A 10,320-nucleotide genomic window follows, 5' to 3' on the forward strand; every position below is an offset into this window, starting at 1 on the left:
TTCGACCCCCCGTAGCGCTGCAGCGTGATGAGGGTTGGGGCGAAGGCCTTGGGCGGACGGGCAGTACCCTGGCATAGACAATACCTTGAGTAGTGGGACCCAAAGGGGATCGTCACATGATGACACAATGTTATTCTATCTTTAAAAGAAATGGCTTCAAATGAGGCGTCAAGAAGTAATTCTTTCATTGAGCCTAGTAATCCACATGCCCTCACAATAAGACTAAAGAAAGTCCCATACACACATATTCACGAATAGCACTTGGGACAAAAGACGAATAAGGAGAGAACCACTCACACTCAGAAAAGAAAATATACAAGTACAAAAATATGTGGTGCCATAAGCTTGCCCTTTAAATATTTCTCCACTAATATATACACACTTTGTTCAAAATCGATTAGGACTTGCGGGTCATAGTTAAGGTTCAAGGTTAAGGTAGGGTGAAATTTGGGTAAGAGTGACTTGACGTCTCCCTAAGAATTTTCGAATACGCTTCCTTCACCAAATCCGTTCCTTCTTCAGCATTTACGCATTATCCGCCAATTCGTGCCTCCTATTGCCAATATCGTTATTTCTTCTCTAGTTTCCCATTTATTTCTTACGTCACAACCATTATTCACACCATGGCGTTTTCTGCTAAACATACAATTTATATGTAAATGTACACACCTTTCTCTACACAAATATCTACATATACATTTTTTTATTTTTATTTTTATTTTTTTATTTTTAGCTACCACCCCCAAACTTAAGCGCTTAGCCAATTGTAGTGTATTCCATTTTCTTAGGGAGATAGGGTGCAAAAAGGTGGGTAAACAAGGGCAAAGGGAATGGGGCCTGTCACAAGGTTGTAATGAAAGAAACGAAAAGCAAAGTTACGGCTCAAAAATGGGTTAACTAGGATATCAATGCAATGGGTAGGAGTTTTTAGGTTTAGTGGCGGTCCAAAGAGAGCCTAATATCCTTTTTCAAACAAGTGTAGTTTAGTATTTCGCCTTGAGATGCTTTCCGGGCAAGTTCTAGATCACAATTTTGCACAAGACTAGGACAATAACCTTTCACACACATGGCACATGGATTACTTTGCTATCTTCTAACTACTTCTCAACCCATCATTCTAGGCTTGCAAAACATTCAAAACATTTGTGTGTCACCAAATGATTCATGTTAGTGTTGCTCCTCCCCTCTGAGTACATATGCAAGAATTTTGAGGGAGGGGTGTTATCAAAATACGATGGAAAAATGAAACAAGAAAAATTATAAACCGATCAACCATCACTATTATACTTGGCAATGACAAACTACAAGTGCAAAAACATAAACATGAGCTATCCTAAAACAATAATAATAATAATAATAATAATAATAATAATAATAATAATAATAATAATAATAATAATAATAATAATAAAACATATGCAGCATGAGCTGTCCCACCCCCAACAAAAGGAACATGCAGTGTCCTCAATGCATCAAATGTAGTACAAGGGATGAGTAACTCACGAAGGACGCATCAGGCGTCCGGTGGTGTCTGATCAGCAGGGAGGACCTCCAACGGGGGTACTATCAAAGGAAGCGGTGCAGTATCACCCTCCTGCCCGGGTGTCAATATCTCAGGCCCCACAGACGGGGGTAATGGTGTGTCAGCTGGAGGAGCGGTGGATGAACTGGCCTCACCCACCCTCGGGGGTCGGGAAGCCTCCCTGGATTTCCTGCTTGCCTCTAGGGACTGCTGCATGGCCACATATGTGTCAATCTCATCCTCAGCGATACCAGCAGCCCGGGAAGAAGTACGTGCCTCCGCAACAGCTGGGTCAACCTCCAGCTCCTCATCAAACTCTTCATCACTTTCGTCCTCCTCTTCTTCCTCTTTTTACTCAGTGTCTTCTGCCTCTTCAGTTGGTTCCTCCACCCTTTTTCCCGAAGGAATGGCAGGCGTTGTGGGCCCAGTGGAGAATAAGGAGGCACCGGAAGGTAGAATGGGTGCACTGAGCTCAATGTCGGGCACTTTCAATACTCGAATGTCCTCCTTGACCTTAGCTAGGTCCGCCCGAATGGCCGGAAGGCCGCCCACACTGCCCCCCTCAATCTGCTCCAACCAACGATCAATGTGGCGAACATGCTCCTTAATTTTGTCCTGCTCTTTCCGAATATCTATGATCGCCTGAGTGTAGGGTGCCATGGCTGCCTCAATTGCCTCTTTCACAAAATTGGGAAGCCTCCCAACCAACCAATTAACTTTAGCATCTGCTGCCCGGAGCACTCGCATACCCTCGGTAGACACTCCACGAGCTGCCGTGGTGGATGGCGGAACCGTGTCAGTGGGAACTGTAGTGGAAGAACTGGGAAGGTCAGACCTCGGTGCTCGAGGGGCAGTGCTGGGAGCTGTCTCCTCATCATCGGTGGCCAAGTCTTCGGGCTCAAGAATATGTGGCCAAGTCTCCTCATCTACTGTTTTATTGATTAAATTAGATCTAAATTTACTAATTGCTACTTAATTATATCTAATATTTAACTAAGTTGAGATAAATCAATGTTTCAATTAAAGTCAACCATAGTGTTGACAAACTCTACTTTGTTTTTGTTTTTTTAAATTGATAAAATTGAATCAATAGTTTTCAACTTGTTTTACATAATCTTATATAATACTTAGCTAAATTAAATCAATACTATATTTCAATTAAAGTTAACCATAGTGTTGAACACTTGTTACATCCACTATTTTCTTAAGTCATTGAATTAAATTAAAACTTGCTAATTATTACTCAATTATATCTAATCTTAGCTAAATTGCAATAATTTAATGTTTTACTTAAAGTCAGCTAGCTATGGCAGCAATGCCTACGCCCTCATACCTCCGTGTAGAGCGAGAAGAGAATGTTAGGTTTTAGATTAGATTATGTTCTAGTTGATTCTTTTTTTCCTCCCAACCATAGTGTTGACTACTTGTTACATACATTTTTCTAAATTGACGAAATTAAATCAACACTTAGCAATTTTGTTTTTACTCAATCCTCATCTAATCTTAGTTAATTTGCACTAATTCAATTTTGAATCGTCCCATAAAACAAAACAGGCAAAAATATCAATTTCCGAAAAAAAAAATCATAATAATAAAAAAAGGAAATCTATACCCTTCTGTTATATTGAAAACCATCAGTCTTATTAGCCGGTACGAAATTAGTGAGAAGGATCTGATCACCACCACGATTATTATAAGAAGGAAGAAAAAATTCCTTAGCCAATGGATTGAGCTTGAATTTTTTCAATATGTCAACAATATGTTGCATATGATAATTATCTGATTTATCCAATGAAGATATTTTTGGAGTCGTATTTAATAAAAAATAGGCACGTTCTCAGCCGTAAAATGGCATATCAATGCAAGTGTTATTTTTATGAACGTGTTTTTGTGTATATTCGAAAATATAATATTACCGTTCAAAACCAAAAAATATAAATCTCAATTTGTTGATGCAAAACAAAATAGGCATGCAAATACATACTTGGAATAGGTGTATTGCACGTTTTTTCCTGTTGAATGTTATTGGGAAGAAAAGAGTGTAATTATGGTCTCAAAGAAAGAAAGAGTAAAATTTCAATTATTTTGACATTTCCCTCAAGCTTTTTAGGAAGGGTATCAATGGAATAGAAAAAAGAGGAATTTACTCGTACACTCTCAAAGGCCATGTGGAATTACATTAATATCCCTAAAAAAGCTGAGTTGTGCCAAATATATTTTTCCATCGTAATTATCCCTATATAATATACCAGTTGCATGAAGCCCGTGCTAGGCCTGCACTCAACGCATGATACAAAAATAGATAAATTTAATTAAATATACACTTATGTCGCATTTTAATTTCTATTGCATAATTAATTTAATCTAGTGACACATTTATCATGTCTTGTTGGTAAGTCTTCATAATTATTAAAGTTTCTCAGTCATATAATTGAATAATTTAAAAAAAAAATTATTTATGAGGAAGGAAGTTTGGAAGGAGAATTAGCAAATAAAAAGGGACACAAGATTCGATATTCACTAAAGAAGCAAAACTTCGGAGGTTTAATACAAATATAAGGTGTGTTCGGTATGAAGGAAAAAATATTTCAAAAAATATTTTTCATTTTTTCATGTTTGGTTGGTCAAAATTTTGAAAAATATTTTTTTAGGAAAATAAGTTCCTTAAAATGAGGAAAATGACTTCTCGAGTAAAAGTAGAAAAATCAAGTTTCACAAATGGCTTCCACATTCATTGTGTCCTCTGCACCTTCTAATACACCTAATTTTCACATACCATCGTAGCTCCCATCCCCACCAACCACCACCCCACACCCCCACACCAACCTCCACCTTTAGTGGCGGACCCAGAAATTTGTACAACGAGTTCAATTGAAAAAAACAACAGACGACAGTACGAATGATGTTGAGCAAGACAAGTAAAATTTATGTGCAACAATTTTTTCCTTATTTTCATAACTCAACTCAGCATGAAGCCATTTTAAAGTTGTCTTTCCTATGAAAAACGATTAAAAAAAAATTAAAAAATACATAAGACCTTTTTTGTTTTTTTTTTTTTAGAAAGCCAACAAAAAATTATTTTTTTTCAACCAAAACTCTATTTAACTTAATGTAAATAATTGTATTTTATCTATTTAATTTTATAAGTTTTACTTCAACAAAAATAAACAACTTTTTAAACCTTAGAAGAATCTTTTTGTCCAATTTAAAATCTAACTAAACTCTAAGAAACTTAACTCTCTAAAATCTATCTTGTTTATAATTGGAAAAGTTGTAATTCAGAAAATTAAGAAAATGTAAATAGTTTTCCTAAATTACACATGCATATTTTAACTAAACTGATAGGAGCACAAAATAATAAAGAAAAATAGCAACAAACTAAATTGGAAATCAACCCAAATATACAATTCCATCACAAAATAAACTAAAAAAGAACCAAACCTACAAAATATAGAAATAAATCACTTAGGTTTTACCTTTTCTTAAAGAAGTAAAATGGACATCAGCATCAATCGTATTAAATGTGATTGTGACTAAGGAAACAAGTAGAATATCTGCAATTACAATTTACAAAGTAGATAGAAAGAAAAGCGAGAGAAGTAGAAAGGAGGACCCTTGCGTGCAAATTAGAAATAACCAACAAAACATATACAAATGTACAGACACAGACAGGCTCGAACACTTGACCTTCAAGTGCTTTTGAACCCACTTACCATCTCGGCACAGAAATAGCTTTGTTGGACTGGGTTCAACAAATATTAATAAAACATACATTTTGTTTTAAGTCAAATTTCCAATGTACATACCATATAAATTCTTGATGAAGTGGGTTCAATTGATCCCACTTGATACTACATGGGTCCGCTCCTATCCAGTGGCGGATTCAGGATTTTCATTCAGGGTGTTCGGAAAAAAGAAGAAGTTAAATATACACTGTAATTTTTTGCTGAGGGTGTTCAAAAGTTAATATATGCACATAAATACAAAAACTTTACCCTATATATACACTGTAATTTTTTGCCGAGGGTGTTCGGGTGAACACCCTCACTTGACCGTGGATCCGCCCCTGCTCCTATCCACTTCCCATAATACTTGTTATACAAATGTTTTTAGCATAATATTTTTTGCTTACATACAGAAGACAAAATAAGTAAGAAACACATGTATTTCTCTCTTTTCTTCATACCAAACGCACACAAAGAGAAGAATATGGCGCACTAATTAGTAAGGCCTAATAAATATTTTGATTGGAAATGAAATAGTGGCTCCAAAGTTGGATGAATTTTATCAAAATAAACTGTATAATACTCCCTCCGGTTCAAAATAAGTGTTCACTTAGCCTTTCCTTAAGAAAACACTAACTCCTATACGAAAACACTAACTCCTAGAGAAAAAAAGTATTTTGACTAAATACCCTTAATTAACGACTCTTGCATATTTATTGCCTTGAGTAAATAATGGCAAATCTAAAAAAAATCCCTTATTTTTACCCTAAATCCCTAATCCTTTCTCTTTCCTTCCTCTTTCTCTTCACAGCCGCCCTTCTCCCTCATTCTCTCTCCTCTCCTCACACCCCCTCCACTCACCGCTGTCCTAACCCGTCCCTGCCACCTCCACTCACTGCTTTCCCCCCACGTCTCTGCCATCTCCACTTCCCTTGTTCCCCACGCCGCTCCTCTCTCTCATACGCTCCTCTTCATCCTCATTCTATAAATAAAGAAGAATTACTCAGTTAAAAGGGGGGATTTTTGACGACTCTAAACATTTTTCCTATCTTTTTACTACTCTAAATCAGGAATTTCTTCGAATTCTATTCGGTTTCAGTTCTTTGGCAGCCACTTTAACCATTCCTGATTATTTTACATTTTTCAATCACTATACTTGGAAACACCCATTTGAAAATTAAGTCGTTTTACTCTTTCGGCTTGTTACTTTAAGATCGAGTGTTGATCCGAGACCCTAGAACCAGTTCGCTGCACTCGAAGAAGTCGAAGAGTCTTACTTTAAGACTCGACGTCACCTCGCGAAGGCTTGAAATGCGCATCCACATCCTCCTTTATATGTCTCGCTCTTCCTCGAAACTCGTCCGAACGAGACTAACAATCTGAGCAGGGAACGATAAATATTTAGCTGTGTTTTTCTTTTAGCTATCTATTCATAACATTACACTTGCTAACCTTCGGTTGCTAACTTAGAATACTGATTTGTTGTTATCTTTTTTTGTGGCTGGTTTGAAGTTTGAAACCTTTTGGAGTTAAGATCTTTGACCTGGACAACTAGAAAATATCTAGTTATTAATTAAGTTGTTGTCACATAGGATCATCACTCATAGTCTACAAGTTATTTACTTATTCTATCGCGTGGAACACAATATCAGATAAGGGATTTTTAAAGCTATATCTAATTTGGATAGGAATGGTTAATTCTAAAATGATCTATGTTAAAAGCATCACTTCTGTTTGCCCAGGTTTATCAAACGCACACTGTTTTCGTACGACAAAAAGGGTCGTAAGCTTGAAAGTATGAAACTTCCCTCAAGTCTAAATGCATTCTAATACTTTTGTCTAAAACGTGTCTTTCTTTAAGTTTTGATATAAATTGGATTTGGCCAGACCCACTATTTTTTACGTTCCAATGTCCAGTGTCATTCTATCCATTTCTTAACAAAGTTTGATCGCTATTTTAAACTAGTTGGATATTAACAAATTCGTTTTGATATAGCCCTTAAATTAACACAAGTCCTATTTTAAATAGCATTCTTACAGGTCTATTTATAACTTTAGCCACATTCATAAAGCTACTTTCTTTTCTATAATACTATATTTACACTTAGCCTAACTAATTGCAAATCCGGTCGGTTAACCATTGTTAATGGGTCTTAAAGGATGCCTAATACCTTCCCTTTAGACTAATTGAACCCTTACCTAGAATCTTAAGTTTCGCAGACTTTTAAAACAGAGCTAACTTTAAAATAACTTTAATAAATTTAGGTGTCCTAATTCACCATAAATAATTAGGTGGCGACTCCTTAAAATAAACAAAAATAGGAATCACCAATATGTCGTACTTCTAATTTAACCCGGTTAAAAAGGGGTATGACAGCTTGGCGACTCCGCTGGGGAGACTTAGGTTCTAACCATAACGGACTTAGATTTAATTAGGCTTTATGTGCTAACTTAGTTACTTTATTTGCTTAAATTATTTTCACATGCTATAAACTGTTTACATGCTATTAATTGTTTGTTTGATATAAACTGTTTAAGTGTTACTGCTTTGATAAATTGTCATTCCATTTCACTTTCCTCCACATCTGGAAATTCATACTATCACACGTACACGCGAGGTGTGCTTTGTGTTATACCCCATTTTTAACCGGGTTAAATTAGAAGTACAACATATTGGTGATTGCTATTTTTTGTTTATTTTAAGGAGTCGCCACCTAATTATTTATGGTGAATTAGGACACCTAAAATTTATTAAAGTTGTTTTAAAGTTAACCCCGTTTTAAAAAGTCTGCGAAACTTAAGATTCTAGGTAAGGGTTCAATTAGTCTAAAGGGAAGGTATTAGGCATCCTTTAAGACCCATTAACAATGGTTAACCGACCGGACTTACAATTAATTAGGCTAAGTATAAATATCATAGAAAAGAAAATAGTTTCGTAAATATGGCTAAGGTTATAGACATGTAAGAATGCTATTAAAAATAAGACTTGTAGGAAATAGTAATAATTTGTATAAAAGAGTACTTCTAATGCTATTTTGAAAACACGACTTATAAATGTTATTAAGGCTTTAAACGAAAGTGTAATAGTGTTGTTTAAAATAATACTTGTAGAAAACATAATAATTTGCGTAAAAGAAGATTCTAAATGTTAAATGAGACTCAAAAACATTGCTAAGGCTTTAAATGAAAAATATAGTAATGTTATTCGAAAAATAAGATTTGTAGAAAGTAGGGTAATTTACCTATGAATAATAGCCTTTTAAAAGATGATTTGACAAATGTGATGTTTAGATAAAATGATGTTATATGAATATGGTGGCATAGGAATACCTAGACTTATATTCTTAAATATGATGAAAAGGCCATAAGTTTCTTTCTATTTTTTTTATCACTCTTTGATTTAACCAATTTCGGCTAAAAAATATGTACAATTGGATGAAGCTTAAGAGAATGTTTAGAGAATATGCTTAAGTTTATATATGCGTATTAGTGATGTTTTGAAATTTCTAATACAGTAAGAATGAAAACATGATCTTAATTCAAAATATGTGTTTGTGGCTTCGCCCTTGAAAATGGCATTAATATAGATAAATATTATAGGTACTATAAATAATTTAATATGAAAGAAGGAAATGAAACTAAGGAATTAATTATTGTTTCTTCCTACCCATTTTGCTAAAATCAAACTCACTAACTCCGCTAAGGTTCACCTAATCTAAGCAAATAAAAACAAGCAAAGTGTTAGTCATATAGTACAAATTAAATCCACGAAGTAAAATAAAATAGAGGAGTGAAATGATTTAAATGAGTTTAGCCCATTTAGGACTGCTGTTGTTCACTGCTACTGTTATGGGCCTCGGCCCAGCAGATTTTAGTATGTCGCTGCGGATTGTCTGCTACTGTATGGAGGGTGACTCGAGAGGAGTTGTGTTGAGCCTTTGGCCCAACGCCAAAATGCGGGAGAAGATGACGAGTCGCTTGGACTCATATGCAAGATATCATGCATAAAAAAAATGAAAAGAAAAGGATTAGTATATAATTCAAAGAATTTTAAATAAGAAGGAGTCAGACAAGATGTTCTATTCCTTGAAAATGTAATAACTTGCTTCAAGATTCGCAAATAGGTAAAAAAAATGACAAGAGTCGAATTCCTAATTATCAGAATGAAATAGTTCAGTCTAATTCTAGTGAAGGGGAAATAGAACCAGCAACTCTCACATAAATCATGTTTTAAATACGAAAAGGACCAAGTATCCAATTCAAAACAAAACTAAACTAAGACTTTTATACTGAACTTGGACAGAATTGAAAAGCAAAGCTGCGAGATGAACTAAGCCAATTCATGCTTGTATTTTAAAATCTCTTAAACCAAATGACGGGAAAAGAACAACAAACAAGGGAAGATGCAACAGCAAAGCAGTCAAGCAAGTAAACCAGTTACACAACGTACTAAGAAAAAGATTATGCACAACAGCGATAGCGAACAGAGGTTTACAGAATGCGAGTGCATTCATGAATCATATAATGGCACATAGAAGCACACAACAACAGTCAAGTATACGTTAGGCATATCATCCCCTTAAATTCTCAGATGGCTCAAATAAATTTAAATGAAAGGAAGTATAGCACAATTGCCTTAGGGTTCTCCAACATATTACTGTTTTTTCTCATGGCTAATTCATGCAAAGACACCTTTATTCATTAGAATCCCAAAGCTCACAAGATAATGAACTAACGACAAAGACAATTTGAGATATTACAGTGCATAGATTTGTCAAGATTCAGTTGGCTCATGCACATTTAAACCAACACACAAAAACTCATATTTTCAAATGAAAGAGTAGCACATGAAGAACATTATTCTTAATCATTTCAAACACGCTCTATACAGTTTCGGAATAAACACAGCCTAGATCAAAACAAATCCCATCAAGTTGGATATATGATCCTTCATGCTTAAACAAAGAACTAGAATTTCAAACAAGAAGAAACAGTGACACTTGATACAGGCATTCCACAAAAGGAGCATAACATTCAGCAGACAGACAACCAAATTTGCACACTGGATTCAAC

Source organism: Lycium barbarum, chromosome 6, assembly GCF_019175385.1.
Source record: "Lycium barbarum isolate Lr01 chromosome 6, ASM1917538v2, whole genome shotgun sequence".
Classification (NCBI taxonomy): Eukaryota; Viridiplantae; Streptophyta; class Magnoliopsida; order Solanales; family Solanaceae; genus Lycium; species Lycium barbarum.